Below are 16791 nucleotides of genomic sequence, written 5' to 3'. Positions count from 1 at the left end.
CTAAATGAATAGACGTTCATAAACCAGTCAGTGCAACTCATCATTTTGGTCTCCAATTCTCAAACTCAAATTCTCACCCACGGAGGATTAAATGAGAATCTTTCTTGTTTAACACTGGAATGGGGTGGTGCACTGTTCACTACCCGAAGATACTGCCACATCGGGTCAATGCATAGGGCGACAGAAGCAAGCTTCCAAATCAGCTCCCTTTCTCAAAAATCCATTTAATTTATGGTCCCCAGATAGGGAACGTATGTATCAGTATGTGCTCACAAGTCACCCAAGTGCAAGTATTCACACAAAAAAAAACGTGCCTCAGGATGCGATCTGTCGCAAGATCCTTTCTTTTTTTACACTTGATCTAAGCCAAAAGGCCTAGAGGGGATAACCGGGAAAGGGGTGGACCCAACCATGTCCCCTTCATGAGCACTCACATTACTCATAGGAATGGAAGGAAGGCTGGCAGCCAACCAGCCTCCCATACACTTTCTGGGTGGGTGGCAGTCAGCCACCCATACATACATACAGCACAGGCTAAACCCACATCATCACTTAAAAAAAGGACAGGCGACCATTGCACTCTGATGGAGCATTTAGCAATGCAATCCATAGCCTGGCTTTTGCCTGAACCCCCATCACTCCTCCTCTTGCATATAAGACAATATTTCAGATCTGCATATGAAAACAACACGCCTACCTTTGTTGCACATAGCTGCCTGCCTGTCTCTAGTTACCCCACTGGCTGTAGCTGCGTCCCTTCCGACATGGAATAACACCAACTGTAACGATAAACTGAAAATTAACAGTATAAACCTGCATCATTTTGGACTCTGGTATTTGCTGAATCCGGGTGACCTGACAATCGATGGTGGTGCCGCTGGTGATTCTGGCCTTCTTGGAATCTGTTGGGCCTATGTGTTAGCTCACACATCACTTGGGTATCCATGGTAACTACCACAACATGGTCATCTGCAGTTTACATCTAGCCCGTGGCATTGAATGGCATTTTAAAAGTGCTAAGGGTCCTGGTGCAATAATCCTCCCATGAGGATCAGCCTCAACGGCTTTGTAGATTGCACTCATGTCAGCAACTCCATATACATTTTTTTTTCTTCATGCTTCTTTCTTCATCCTTTTTTCTTTCTGTCATTCAGACTTTCATTCATTCGATCTCTCTCACTCACTTGCTTTAACTCATTTGTTCTCACTCACTCACTCACTCACTCAATCACTCACTCACTCATTCACTCTCACTCACTCTCACTCTCTCACTCACTCGCTCACTAAGTCAGTCTCTCTCTCTCTCTCTCTTTTTCTTTTTATATATATTTTTTTCCGTCTTCTTCTTCTTCTTCTTCTTCTTCTTCTTCTTCAGACCCTGTCATAGCACTAATGCCTTTCCAATACCACCAGCAGATGGAGACACTCCATTGCAACATTGGTTGTGAGCAGCAGTTTCTAAAAACAAATGCCTCATGGCGGATTTCCCATCCATCAATGGATGGTAAATTTTGTTTTTATCATTCACTGACCACAGAAACCAATGCATGGTCAAGCAACAGCAATGACACACCCTTGTGTATAGGCATGAGACCCTCATGTCATTTAACAGGATTCAGCACCACCCACAAGACAGCTACCTGTCATGTCATGTCAAACCTGCACAGGTGTGCTAGATTATTATTATTTAGTTTTATTTTATTTTTTTACACCAATCAGTGTGCAAACATGGTCATTAAAACGCTAAATGAATAGACGTTCATAAACCAGTCAGTGCAACTCATCATTTTGGTCTCCAATTCTCAAACTCAAATTCTCACCCACGGAGGATTAAATGAGAATCTTTCTTGTTTAACACTGGAATGGGGTGGTGCACTGTTCACTACCCGAAGATACTGCCACATCGGGTCAATGCATAGGGCGACAGAAGCAAGCTTCCAAATCAGCTCCCTTTCTCAAAAATCCATTTAATTTATGGTCCCCAGATAGGGAACGTATGTATCAGTATGTGCTCACAAGTCACCCAAGTGCAAGTATTCACACAAAAAAAAACGTGCCTCAGGATGCGATCTGTCGCAAGATCCTTTCTTTTTTTACACTTGATCTAAGCCAAAAGGCCTAGAGGGGATAACCGGGAAAGGGGTGGACCCAACCATGTCCCCTTCATGAGCACTCACATTACTCATAGGAATGGAAGGAAGGCTGGCAGCCAACCAGCCTCCCATACACTTTCTGGGTGGGTGGCAGTCAGCCACCCATACATACATACAGCACAGGCTAAACCCACATCATCACTTAAAAAAAGGACAGGCGACCATTGCACTCTGATGGAGCATTTAGCAATGCAATCCATAGCCTGGCTTTTGCCTGAACCCCCATCACTCCTCCTCTTGCATATAAGACAATATTTCAGATCTGCATATGAAAACAACACGCCTACCTTTGTTGCACATAGCTGCCTGCCTGTCTCTAGTTACCCCACTGGCTGTAGCTGCGTCCCTTCCGACATGGAATAACACCAACTGTAACGATAAACTGAAAATTAACAGTATAAACCTGCATCATTTTGGACTCTGGTATTTGCTGAATCCGGGTGACCTGACAATCGATGGTGGTGCCGCTGGTGATTCTGGCCTTCTTGGAATCTGTTGGGCCTATGTGTTAGCTCACACATCACTTGGGTATCCATGGTAACTACCACAACATGGTCATCTGCAGTTTACATCTAGCCCGTGGCATTGAATGGCATTTTAAAAGTGCTAAGGGTCCTGGTGCAATAATCCTCCCATGAGGATCAGCCTCAACGGCTTTGTAGATTGCACTCATGTCAGCAACTCCATATACATTTTTTTTTCTTCATGCTTCTTTCTTCATCCTTTTTTCTTTCTGTCATTCAGACTTTCATTCATTCGATCTCTCTCACTCACTTGCTTTAACTCATTTGTTCTCACTCACTCACTCAATCACTCACTCACTCATTCACTCTCACTCACTCTCACTCTCTCACTCACTCGCTCACTAAGTCAGTCTCTCTCTCTCTCTCTCTTTTTCTTTTTATATATATTTTTTTCCGTCTTCTTCTTCTTCTTCTTCTTCTTCTTCTTCTTCAGACCCTGTCATAGCACTAATGCCTTTCCAATACCACCAGCAGATGGAGACACTCCATTGCAACATTGGTTGTGAGCAGCAGTTTCTAAAAACAAATGCCTCATGGCGGATTTCCCATCCATCAATGGATGGTAAATTTTGTTTTTATCATTCACTGACCACAGAAACCAATGCATGGTCAAGCAACAGCAATGACACACCCTTGTGTATAGGCATGAGACCCTCATGTCATTTAACAGGATTCAGCACCACCCACAAGACAGCTACCTGTCATGTCATGTCAAACCTGCACAGGTGTGCTAGATTATTATTATTTAGTTTTATTTTATTTTTTTACACCAATCAGTGTGCAAACATGGTCATTAAAAACGCTAAATGAATAGACGTTCATAAACCAGTCAGTGCAACTCATCATTTTGGTCTCCAATTCTCAAACTCAAATTCTCACCCACGGAGGATTAAATGAGAATCTTTCTTGTTTAACACTGGAATGGGGTGGTGCACTGTTCACTACCCGAAGATACTGCCACATCGGGTCAATGCATAGGGCGACAGAAGCAAGCTTCCAAATCAGCTCCCTTTCTCAAAAATCCATTTAATTTATGGTCCCCAGATAGGGAACGTATGTATCAGTATGTGCTCACAAGTCACCCAAGTGCAAGTATTCACACAAAAAAAAACGTGCCTCAGGATGCGATCTGTCGCAAGATCCTTTCTTTTTTTACACTTGATCTAAGCCAAAAGGCCTAGAGGGGATAACCGGGAAAGGGGTGGACCCAACCATGTCCCCTTCATGAGCACTCACATTACTCATAGGAATGGAAGGAAGGCTGGCAGCCAACCAGCCTCCCATACACTTTCTGGGTGGGTGGCAGTCAGCCACCCATACATACATACAGCACAGGCTAAACCCACATCATCACTTAAAAAAAGGACAGGCGACCATTGCACTCTGATGGAGCATTTAGCAATGCAATCCATAGCCTGGCTTTTGCCTGAACCCCCATCACTCCTCCTCTTGCATATAAGACAATATTTCAGATCTGCATATGAAAACAACACGCCTACCTTTGTTGCACATAGCTGCCTGCCTGTCTCTAGTTACCCCACTGGCTGTAGCTGCGTCCCTTCCGACATGGAATAACACCAACTGTAACGATAAACTGAAAATTAACAGTATAAACCTGCATCATTTTGGACTCTGGTATTTGCTGAATCCGGGTGACCTGACAATCGATGGTGGTGCCGCTGGTGATTCTGGCCTTCTTGGAATCTGTTGGGCCTATGTGTTAGCTCACACATCACTTGGGTATCCATGGTAACTACCACAACATGGTCATCTGCAGTTTACATCTAGCCCGTGGCATTGAATGGCATTTTAAAAGTGCTAAGGGTCCTGGTGCAATAATCCTCCCATGAGGATCAGCCTCAACGGCTTTGTAGATTGCACTCATGTCAGCAACTCCATATACATTTTTTTTTCTTCATGCTTCTTTCTTCATCCTTTTTTCTTTCTGTCATTCAGACTTTCATTCATTCGATCTCTCTCACTCACTTGCTTTAACTCATTTGTTCTCACTCACTCACTCACTCACTCAATCACTCACTCACTCATTCACTCTCACTCACTCTCACTCTCTCACTCACTCGCTCACTAAGTCAGTCTCTCTCTCTCTCTCTCTTTTTCTTTTTATATATATTTTTTTCCGTCTTCTTCTTCTTCTTCTTCTTCTTCTTCTTCTTCTTCAGACCCTGTCATAGCACTAATGCCTTTCCAATACCACCAGCAGATGGAGACACTCCATTGCAACATTGGTTGTGAGCAGCAGTTTCTAAAAACAAATGCCTCATGGCGGATTTCCCATCCATCAATGGATGGTAAATTTTGTTTTTATCATTCACTGACCACAGAAACCAATGCATGGTCAAGCAACAGCAATGACACACCCTTGTGTATAGGCATGAGACCCTCATGTCATTTAACAGGATTCAGCACCACCCACAAGACAGCTACCTGTCATGTCATGTCAAACCTGCACAGGTGTGCTAGATTATTATTATTTAGTTTTATTTTATTTTTTTACACCAATCAGTGTGCAAACATGGTCATTAAAAACGCTAAATGAATAGACGTTCATAAACCAGTCAGTGCAACTCATCATTTTGGTCTCCAATTCTCAAACTCAAATTCTCACCCACGGAGGATTAAATGAGAATCTTTCTTGTTTAACACTGGAATGGGGTGGTGCACTGTTCACTACCCGAAGATACTGCCACATCGGGTCAATGCATAGGGCGACAGAAGCAAGCTTCCAAATCAGCTCCCTTTCTCAAAAATCCATTTAATTTATGGTCCCCAGATAGGGAACGTATGTATCAGTATGTGCTCACAAGTCACCCAAGTGCAAGTATTCACACAAAAAAAAACGTGCCTCAGGATGCGATCTGTCGCAAGATCCTTTCTTTTTTTACACTTGATCTAAGCCAAAAGGCCTAGAGGGGATAACCGGGAAAGGGGTGGACCCAACCATGTCCCCTTCATGAGCACTCACATTACTCATAGGAATGGAAGGAAGGCTGGCAGCCAACCAGCCTCCCATACACTTTCTGGGTGGGTGGCAGTCAGCCACCCATACATACATACAGCACAGGCTAAACCCACATCATCACTTAAAAAAAGGACAGGCGACCATTGCACTCTGATGGAGCATTTAGCAATGCAATCCATAGCCTGGCTTTTGCCTGAACCCCCATCACTCCTCCTCTTGCATATAAGACAATATTTCAGATCTGCATATGAAAACAACACGCCTACCTTTGTTGCACATAGCTGCCTGCCTGTCTCTAGTTACCCCACTGGCTGTAGCTGCGTCCCTTCCGACATGGAATAACACCAACTGTAACGATAAACTGAAAATTAACAGTATAAACCTGCATCATTTTGGACTCTGGTATTTGCTGAATCCGGGTGACCTGACAATCGATGGTGGTGCCGCTGGTGATTCTGGCCTTCTTGGAATCTGTTGGGCCTATGTGTTAGCTCACACATCACTTGGGTATCCATGGTAACTACCACAACATGGTCATCTGCAGTTTACATCTAGCCCGTGGCATTGAATGGCATTTTAAAAGTGCTAAGGGTCCTGGTGCAATAATCCTCCCATGAGGATCAGCCTCAACGGCTTTGTAGATTGCACTCATGTCAGCAACTCCATATACATTTTTTTTTCTTCATGCTTCTTTCTTCATCCTTTTTTCTTTCTGTCATTCAGACTTTCATTCATTCGATCTCTCTCACTCACTTGCTTTAACTCATTTGTTCTCACTCACTCACTCACTCAATCACTCACTCACTCATTCACTCTCACTCACTCTCACTCTCTCACTCACTCGCTCACTAAGTCAGTCTCTCTCTCTCTCTCTCTTTTTCTTTTTATATATATTTTTTTCCGTCTTCTTCTTCTTCTTCTTCTTCTTCTTCTTCTTCAGACCCTGTCATAGCACTAATGCCTTTCCAATACCACCAGCAGATGGAGACACTCCATTGCAACATTGGTTGTGAGCAGCAGTTTCTAAAAACAAATGCCTCATGGCGGATTTCCCATCCATCAATGGATGGTAAATTTTGTTTTTATCATTCACTGACCACAGAAACCAATGCATGGTCAAGCAACAGCAATGACACACCCTTGTGTATAGGCATGAGACCCTCATGTCATTTAACAGGATTCAGCACCACCCACAAGACAGCTACCTGTCATGTCATGTCAAACCTGCACAGGTGTGCTAGATTATTATTATTTAGTTTTATTTTATTTTTTTACACCAATCAGTGTGCAAACATGGTCATTAAAAACGCTAAATGAATAGACGTTCATAAACCAGTCAGTGCAACTCATCATTTTGGTCTCCAATTCTCAAACTCAAATTCTCACCCACGGAGGATTAAATGAGAATCTTTCTTGTTTAACACTGGAATGGGGTGGTGCACTGTTCACTACCCGAAGATACTGCCACATCGGGTCAATGCATAGGGCGACAGAAGCAAGCTTCCAAATCAGCTCCCTTTCTCAAAAATCCATTTAATTTATGGTCCCCAGATAGGGAACGTATGTATCAGTATGTGCTCACAAGTCACCCAAGTGCAAGTATTCACACAAAAAAAAAACGTGCCTCAGGATGCGATCTGTCGCAAGATCCTTTCTTTTTTTACACTTGATCTAAGCCAAAAGGCCTAGAGGGGATAACCGGGAAAGGGGTGGACCCAACCATGTCCCCTTCATGAGCACTCACATTACTCATAGGAATGGAAGGAAGGCTGGCAGCCAACCAGCCTCCCATACACTTTCTGGGTGGGTGGCAGTCAGCCACCCATACATACATACAGCACAGGCTAAACCCACATCATCACTTAAAAAAAGGACAGGCGACCATTGCACTCTGATGGAGCATTTAGCAATGCAATCCATAGCCTGGCTTTTGCCTGAACCCCCATCACTCCTCCTCTTGCATATAAGACAATATTTCAGATCTGCATATGAAAACAACACGCCTACCTTTGTTGCACATAGCTGCCTGCCTGTCTCTAGTTACCCCACTGGCTGTAGCTGCGTCCCTTCCGACATGGAATAACACCAACTGTAACGATAAACTGAAAATTAACAGTATAAACCTGCATCATTTTGGACTCTGGTATTTGCTGAATCCGGGTGACCTGACAATCGATGGTGGTGCCGCTGGTGATTCTGGCCTTCTTGGAATCTGTTGGGCCTATGTGTTAGCTCACACATCACTTGGGTATCCATGGTAACTACCACAACATGGTCATCTGCAGTTTACATCTAGCCCGTGGCATTGAATGGCATTTTAAAAGTGCTAAGGGTCCTGGTGCAATAATCCTCCCATGAGGATCAGCCTCAACGGCTTTGTAGATTGCACTCATGTCAGCAACTCCATATACATTTTTTTTTCTTCATGCTTCTTTCTTCATCCTTTTTTCTTTCTGTCATTCAGACTTTCATTCATTCGATCTCTCTCACTCACTTGCTTTAACTCATTTGTTCTCACTCACTCACTCACTCACTCAATCACTCACTCACTCATTCACTCTCACTCACTCTCACTCTCTCACTCACTCGCTCACTAAGTCAGTCTCTCTCTCTCTCTCTCTTTTTCTTTTTATATATATTTTTTTCCGTCTTCTTCTTCTTCTTCTTCTTCTTCAGACCCTGTCATAGCACTAATGCCTTTCCAATACCACCAGCAGATGGAGACACTCCATTGCAACATTGGTTGTGAGCAGCAGTTTCTAAAAACAAATGCCTCATGGCGGATTTCCCATCCATCAATGGATGGTAAATTTTGTTTTTATCATTCACTGACCACAGAAACCAATGCATGGTCAAGCAACAGCAATGACACACCCTTGTGTATAGGCATGAGACCCTCATGTCATTTAACAGGATTCAGCACCACCCACAAGACAGCTACCTGTCATGTCATGTCAAACCTGCACAGGTGTGCTAGATTATTATTATTTAGTTTTATTTTATTTTTTTACACCAATCAGTGTGCAAACATGGTCATTAAAACGCTAAATGAATAGACGTTCATAAACCAGTCAGTGCAACTCATCATTTTGGTCTCCAATTCTCAAACTCAAATTCTCACCCACGGAGGATTAAATGAGAATCTTTCTTGTTTAACACTGGAATGGGGTGGTGCACTGTTCACTACCCGAAGATACTGCCACATCGGGTCAATGCATAGGGCGACAGAAGCAAGCTTCCAAATCAGCTCCCTTTCTCAAAAATCCATTTAATTTATGGTCCCCAGATAGGGAACGTATGTATCAGTATGTGCTCACAAGTCACCCAAGTGCAAGTATTCACACAAAAAAAAACGTGCCTCAGGATGCGATCTGTCGCAAGATCCTTTCTTTTTTTACACTTGATCTAAGCCAAAAGGCCTAGAGGGGATAACCGGGAAAGGGGTGGACCCAACCATGTCCCCTTCATGAGCACTCACATTACTCATAGGAATGGAAGGAAGGCTGGCAGCCAACCAGCCTCCCATACACTTTCTGGGTGGGTGGCAGTCAGCCACCCATACATACATACAGCACAGGCTAAACCCACATCATCACTTAAAAAAAGGACAGGCGACCATTGCACTCTGATGGAGCATTTAGCAATGCAATCCATAGCCTGGCTTTTGCCTGAACCCCCATCACTCCTCCTCTTGCATATAAGACAATATTTCAGATCTGCATATGAAAACAACACGCCTACCTTTGTTGCACATAGCTGCCTGCCTGTCTCTAGTTACCCCACTGGCTGTAGCTGCGTCCCTTCCGACATGGAATAACACCAACTGTAACGATAAACTGAAAATTAACAGTATAAACCTGCATCATTTTGGACTCTGGTATTTGCTGAATCCGGGTGACCTGACAATCGATGGTGGTGCCGCTGGTGATTCTGGCCTTCTTGGAATCTGTTGGGCCTATGTGTTAGCTCACACATCACTTGGGTATCCATGGTAACTACCACAACATGGTCATCTGCAGTTTACATCTAGCCCGTGGCATTGAATGGCATTTTAAAAGTGCTAAGGGTCCTGGTGCAATAATCCTCCCATGAGGATCAGCCTCAACGGCTTTGTAGATTGCACTCATGTCAGCAACTCCATATACATTTTTTTTTCTTCATGCTTCTTTCTTCATCCTTTTTTCTTTCTGTCATTCAGACTTTCATTCATTCGATCTCTCTCACTCACTTGCTTTAACTCATTTGTTCTCACTCACTCACTCACTCACTCACTCACTCATTCACTCTCACTCACTCTCACTCTCTCACTCACTCGCTCACTAAGTCAGTCTCTCTCTCTCTCTCTCTTTTTCTTTTTATATATATTTTTTTCCGTCTTCTTCTTCTTCTTCTTCTTCTTCTTCAGACCCTGTCATAGCACTAATGCCTTTCCAATACCACCAGCAGATGGAGACACTCCATTGCAACATTGGTTGTGAGCAGCAGTTTCTAAAAACAAATGCCTCATGGCGGATTTCCCATCCATCAATGGATGGTAAATTTTGTTTTTATCATTCACTGACCACAGAAACCAATGCATGGTCAAGCAACAGCAATGACACACCCTTGTGTATAGGCATGAGACCCTCATGTCATTTAACAGGATTCAGCACCACCCACAAGACAGCTACCTGTCATGTCATGTCAAACCTGCACAGGTGTGCTAGATTATTATTATTTAGTTTTATTTTATTTTTTTACACCAATCAGTGTGCAAACATGGTCATTAAAACGCTAAATGAATAGACGTTCATAAACCAGTCAGTGCAACTCATCATTTTGGTCTCCAATTCTCAAACTCAAATTCTCACCCACGGAGGATTAAATGAGAATCTTTCTTGTTTAACACTGGAATGGGGTGGTGCACTGTTCACTACCCGAAGATACTGCCACATCGGGTCAATGCATAGGGCGACAGAAGCAAGCTTCCAAATCAGCTCCCTTTCTCAAAAATCCATTTAATTTATGGTCCCCAGATAGGGAACGTATGTATCAGTATGTGCTCACAAGTCACCCAAGTGCAAGTATTCACACAAAAAAAAACGTGCCTCAGGATGCGATCTGTCGCAAGATCCTTTCTTTTTTTACACTTGATCTAAGCCAAAAGGCCTAGAGGGGATAACCGGGAAAGGGGTGGACCCAACCATGTCCCCTTCATGAGCACTCACATTACTCATAGGAATGGAAGGAAGGCTGGCAGCCAACCAGCCTCCCATACACTTTCTGGGTGGGTGGCAGTCAGCCACCCATACATACATACAGCACAGGCTAAACCCACATCATCACTTAAAAAAAGGACAGGCGACCATTGCACTCTGATGGAGCATTTAGCAATGCAATCCATAGCCTGGCTTTTGCCTGAACCCCCATCACTCCTCCTCTTGCATATAAGACAATATTTCAGATCTGCATATGAAAACAACACGCCTACCTTTGTTGCACATAGCTGCCTGCCTGTCTCTAGTTACCCCACTGGCTGTAGCTGCGTCCCTTCCGACATGGAATAACACCAACTGTAACGATAAACTGAAAATTAACAGTATAAACCTGCATCATTTTGGACTCTGGTATTTGCTGAATCCGGGTGACCTGACAATCGATGGTGGTGCCGCTGGTGATTCTGGCCTTCTTGGAATCTGTTGGGCCTATGTGTTAGCTCACACATCACTTGGGTATCCATGGTAACTACCACAACATGGTCATCTGCAGTTTACATCTAGCCCGTGGCATTGAATGGCATTTTAAAAGTGCTAAGGGTCCTGGTGCAATAATCCTCCCATGAGGATCAGCCTCAACGGCTTTGTAGATTGCACTCATGTCAGCAACTCCATATACATTTTTTTTTCTTCATGCTTCTTTCTTCATCCTTTTTTCTTTCTGTCATTCAGACTTTCATTCATTCGATCTCTCTCACTCACTTGCTTTAACTCATTTGTTCTCACTCACTCACTCACTCACTCAATCACTCACTCACTCATTCACTCTCACTCACTCTCACTCTCTCACTCACTCGCTCACTAAGTCAGTCTCTCTCTCTCTCTCTCTTTTTCTTTTTATATATATTTTTTTCCGTCTTCTTCTTCTTCTTCTTCTTCTTCAGACCCTGTCATAGCACTAATGCCTTTCCAATACCACCAGCAGATGGAGACACTCCATTGCAACATTGGTTGTGAGCAGCAGTTTCTAAAAACAAATGCCTCATGGCGGATTTCCCATCCATCAATGGATGGTAAATTTTGTTTTTATCATTCACTGACCACAGAAACCAATGCATGGTCAAGCAACAGCAATGACACACCCTTGTGTATAGGCATGAGACCCTCATGTCATTTAACAGGATTCAGCACCACCCACAAGACAGCTACCTGTCATGTCATGTCAAACCTGCACAGGTGTGCTAGATTATTATTATTTAGTTTTATTTTATTTTTTTACACCAATCAGTGTGCAAACATGGTCATTAAAACGCTAAATGAATAGACGTTCATAAACCAGTCAGTGCAACTCATCATTTTGGTCTCCAATTCTCAAACTCAAATTCTCACCCACGGAGGATTAAATGAGAATCTTTCTTGTTTAACACTGGAATGGGGTGGTGCACTGTTCACTACCCGAAGATACTGCCACATCGGGTCAATGCATAGGGCGACAGAAGCAAGCTTCCAAATCAGCTCCCTTTCTCAAAAATCCATTTAATTTATGGTCCCCAGATAGGGAACGTATGTATCAGTATGTGCTCACAAGTCACCCAAGTGCAAGTATTCACACAAAAAAAAACGTGCCTCAGGATGCGATCTGTCGCAAGATCCTTTCTTTTTTTACACTTGATCTAAGCCAAAAGGCCTAGAGGGGATAACCGGGAAAGGGGTGGACCCAACCATGTCCCCTTCATGAGCACTCACATTACTCATAGGAATGGAAGGAAGGCTGGCAGCCAACCAGCCTCCCATACACTTTCTGGGTGGGTGGCAGTCAGCCACCCATACATACATACAGCACAGGCTAAACCCACATCATCACTTAAAAAAAGGACAGGCGACCATTGCACTCTGATGGAGCATTTAGCAATGCAATCCATAGCCTGGCTTTTGCCTGAACCCCCATCACTCCTCCTCTTGCATATAAGACAATATTTCAGATCTGCATATGAAAACAACACGCCTACCTTTGTTGCACATAGCTGCCTGCCTGTCTCTAGTTACCCCACTGGCTGTAGCTGCGTCCCTTCCGACATGGAATAACACCAACTGTAACGATAAACTGAAAATTAACAGTATAAACCTGCATCATTTTGGATTCTGGTATTTGCTGAATCCGGGTGACCTGACAATCGATGGTGGTGCCGCTGGTGATTCTGGCCTTCTTGGAATCTGTTGGGCCTATGTGTTAGCTCACACATTACTTGGGTATCCATGGTAACTACCACAACATGGTCATCTGCAGTTTACATCTAGCCCGTGGCATTGAATGGCATTTTAAAAGTGCTAAGGGTCCTGGTGCAATAATCCTCCCATGAGGATCAGCCTCAACGGCTTTGTAGATTGCACTCATGTCAGCAACTCCATATACATTTTTTTTTCTTCATGCTTCTTTCTTCATCCTTTTTTCTTTCTGTCATTCAGACTTTCATTCATTCGATCTCTCTCACTCACTTGCTTTAACTCATTTGTTCTCACTCACTCACTCACTCACTCACTCAATCACTCACTCACTCATTCACTCTCACTCACTCTCACTCTCTCACTCACTCGCTCACTAAGTCAGTCTCTCTCTCTCTCTCTCTTTTTCTTTTTATATATATTTTTTTCCGTCTTCTTCTTCTTCTTCTTCTTCTTCTTCTTCAGACCCTGTCATAGCACTAATGCCTTTCCAATACCACCAGCAGATGGAGACACTCCATTGCAACATTGGTTGTGAGCAGCAGTTTCTAAAAACAAATGCCTCATGGCGGATTTCCCATCCATCAATGGATGGTAAATTTTGTTTTTATCATTCACTGACCACAGAAACCAATGCATGGTCAAGCAACAGCAATGACACACCCTTGTGTATAGGCATGAGACCCTCATGTCATTTAACAGGATTCAGCACCACCCACAAGACAGCTACCTGTCATGTCATGTCAAACCTGCACAGGTGTGCTAGATTATTATTATTTAGTTTTATTTTATTTTTTTACACCAATCAGTGTGCAAACATGGTCATTAAAACGCTAAATGAATAGACGTTCATAAACCAGTCAGTGCAACTCATCATTTTGGTCTCCAATTCTCAAACTCAAATTCTCACCCACGGAGGATTAAATGAGAATCTTTCTTGTTTAACACTGGAATGGGGTGGTGCACTGTTCACTACCCGAAGATACTGCCACATCGGGTCAATGCATAGGGCGACAGAAGCAAGCTTCCAAATCAGCTCCCTTTCTCAAAAATCCATTTAATTTATGGTCCCCAGATAGGGAACGTATGTATCAGTATGTGCTCACAAGTCACCCAAGTGCAAGTATTCACACAAAAAAAAACGTGCCTCAGGATGCGATCTGTCGCAAGATCCTTTCTTTTTTTACACTTGATCTAAGCCAAAAGGCCTAGAGGGGATAACCGGGAAAGGGGTGGACCCAACCATGTCCCCTTCATGAGCACTCACATTACTCATAGGAATGGAAGGAAGGCTGGCAGCCAACCAGCCTCCCATACACTTTCTGGGTGGGTGGCAGTCAGCCACCCATACATACATACAGCACAGGCTAAACCCACATCATCACTTAAAAAAAGGACAGGCGACCATTGCACTCTGATGGAGCATTTAGCAATGCAATCCATAGCCTGGCTTTTGCCTGAACCCCCATCACTCCTCCTCTTGCATATAAGACAATATTTCAGATCTGCATATGAAAACAACACGCCTACCTTTGTTGCACATAGCTGCCTGCCTGTCTCTAGTTACCCCACTGGCTGTAGCTGCGTCCCTTCCGACATGGAATAACACCAACTGTAACGATAAACTGAAAATTAACAGTATAAACCTGCATCATTTTGGACTCTGGTATTTGCTGAATCCGGGTGACCTGACAATCGATGGTGGTGCCGCTGGTGATTCTGGCCTTCTTGGAATCTGTTGGGCCTATGTGTTAGCTCACACATCACTTGGGTATCCATGGTAACTACCACAACATGGTCATCTGCAGTTTACATCTAGCCCGTGGCATTGAATGGCATTTTAAAAGTGCTAAGGGTCCTGGTGCAATAATCCTCCCATGAGGATCAGCCTCAACGGCTTTGTAGATTGCACTCATGTCAGCAACTCCATATACATTTTTTTTTCTTCATGCTTCTTTCTTCATCCTTTTTTCTTTCTGTCATTCAGACTTTCATTCATTCGATCTCTCTCACTCACTTGCTTTAACTCATTTGTTCTCACTCACTCACTCACTCACTCACTCAATCACTCACTCACTCACTCATTCACTCTCACTCACTCTCACTCTCTCACTCACTCGCTCACTAAGTCAGTCTCTCTCTCTCTCTCTCTTTTTCTTTTTATATATATTTTTTTCCGTCTTCTTCTTCTTCTTCTTCTTCTTCTTCTTCAGACCCTGTCATAGCACTAATGCCTTTCCAATACCACCAGCAGATGGAGACACTCCATTGCAACATTGGTTGTGAGCAGCAGTTTCTAAAAACAAATGCCTCATGGCGGATTTCCCATCCATCAATGGATGGTAAATTTTGTTTTTATCATTCACTGACCACAGAAACCAATGCATGGTCAAGCAACAGCAATGACACACCCTTGTGTATAGGCATGAGACCCTCATGTCATTTAACAGGATTCAGCACCACCCACAAGACAGCTACCTGTCATGTCATGTCAAACCTGCACAGGTGTGCTAGATTATTATTATTTAGTTTTATTTTATTTTTTTACACCAATCAGTGTGCAAACATGGTCATTAAAACGCTAAATGAATAGACGTTCATAAACCAGTCAGTGCAACTCATCATTTTGGTCTCCAATTCTCAAACTCAAATTCTCACCCACGGAGGATTAAATGAGAATCTTTCTTGTTTAACACTGGAATGGGGTGGTGCACTGTTCACTACCCGAAGATACTGCCACATCGGGTCAATGCATAGGGCGACAGAAGCAAGCTTCCAAATCAGCTCCCTTTCTCAAAAATCCATTTAATTTATGGTCCCCAGATAGGGAACGTATGTATCAGTATGTGCTCACAAGTCACCCAAGTGCAAGTATTCACACAAAAAAAAACGTGCCTCAGGATGCGATCTGTCGCAAGATCCTTTCTTTTTTTACACTTGATCTAAGCCAAAAGGCCTAGAGGGGATAACCGGGAAAGGGGTGGACCCAACCATGTCCCCTTCATGAGCACTCACATTACTCATAGGAATGGAAGGAAGGCTGGCAGCCAACCAGCCTCCCATACACTTTCTGGGTGGGTGGCAGTCAGCCACCCATACATACATACAGCACAGGCTAAACCCACATCATCACTTAAAAAAAGGACAGGCGACCATTGCACTCTGATGGAGCATTTAGCAATGCAATCCATAGCCTGGCTTTTGCCTGAACCCCCATCACTCCTCCTCTTGCATATAAGACAATATTTCAGATCTGCATATGAAAACAACACGCCTACCTTTGTTGCACATAGCTGCCTGCCTGTCTCTAGTTACCCCACTGGCTGTAGCTGCGTCCCTTCCGACATGGAATAACACCAACTGTAACGATAAACTGAAAATTAACAGTATAAACCTGCATCATTTTGGACTCTGGTATTTGCTGAATCCGGGTGACCTGACAATCGATGGTGGTGCCGCTGGTGATTCTGGCCTTCTTGGAATCTGTTGGGCCTATGTGTTAGCTCACACACCACTTGGGTATCCATGGTAACTACCACAACATGGTCATCTGCAGTTTACATCTAGCCCGTGGCATTGAATGGCATTTTAAAAGTGCTAAGGGTCCTGGTGCAATAATCCTCCCATGAGGATCAGCCTCAACGGCTTTGTAGATTGCACTCATGTCAGCAACTCCATATACATTTTTTTTTCTTCATGCTTCTTTCTTCATCCTT

At 43.5% G+C, this 16791-nt stretch overlaps 10 pseudogenes; all 10 read right to left on the bottom strand.

Moving 5' to 3' along the window:
• Positions 1-122: 122 nt before the first annotated feature.
• On the bottom strand, positions 123-386 carry LOC130328026 (U2 spliceosomal RNA; annotated as a pseudogene).
• Positions 387-1865: 1479 nt separating this feature from the next.
• LOC130328025 (U2 spliceosomal RNA) lies at positions 1866-2129 on the bottom strand (annotated as a pseudogene).
• A 1472-nt stretch (positions 2130-3601) lies between these two features.
• LOC130328024 (U2 spliceosomal RNA) lies at positions 3602-3865 on the bottom strand (annotated as a pseudogene).
• A 1483-nt stretch (positions 3866-5348) lies between these two features.
• On the bottom strand, positions 5349-5612 carry LOC130328023 (U2 spliceosomal RNA; annotated as a pseudogene).
• Positions 5613-7088: 1476 nt separating this feature from the next.
• On the bottom strand, positions 7089-7353 carry LOC130328077 (U2 spliceosomal RNA; annotated as a pseudogene).
• Positions 7354-8823: 1470 nt separating this feature from the next.
• LOC130328022 (U2 spliceosomal RNA) lies at positions 8824-9087 on the bottom strand (annotated as a pseudogene).
• Positions 9088-10552: 1465 nt separating this feature from the next.
• LOC130328020 (U2 spliceosomal RNA) lies at positions 10553-10816 on the bottom strand (annotated as a pseudogene).
• A 1470-nt stretch (positions 10817-12286) lies between these two features.
• On the bottom strand, positions 12287-12550 carry LOC130328019 (U2 spliceosomal RNA; annotated as a pseudogene).
• A 1480-nt stretch (positions 12551-14030) lies between these two features.
• Positions 14031-14294, bottom strand: LOC130328018 (U2 spliceosomal RNA; annotated as a pseudogene).
• Positions 14295-15778: 1484 nt separating this feature from the next.
• LOC130328017 (U2 spliceosomal RNA) lies at positions 15779-16042 on the bottom strand (annotated as a pseudogene).
• Between the last annotated feature and the right edge of the window lie 749 nt (positions 16043-16791).

This window comes from Hyla sarda, unplaced genomic scaffold, assembly GCF_029499605.1.
Source record: "Hyla sarda isolate aHylSar1 unplaced genomic scaffold, aHylSar1.hap1 scaffold_304, whole genome shotgun sequence".
NCBI classification, from domain to species: Eukaryota; Metazoa; Chordata; class Amphibia; order Anura; family Hylidae; genus Hyla; species Hyla sarda.
This window is presented reverse-complemented; position numbering and strand designations above follow the sequence as displayed.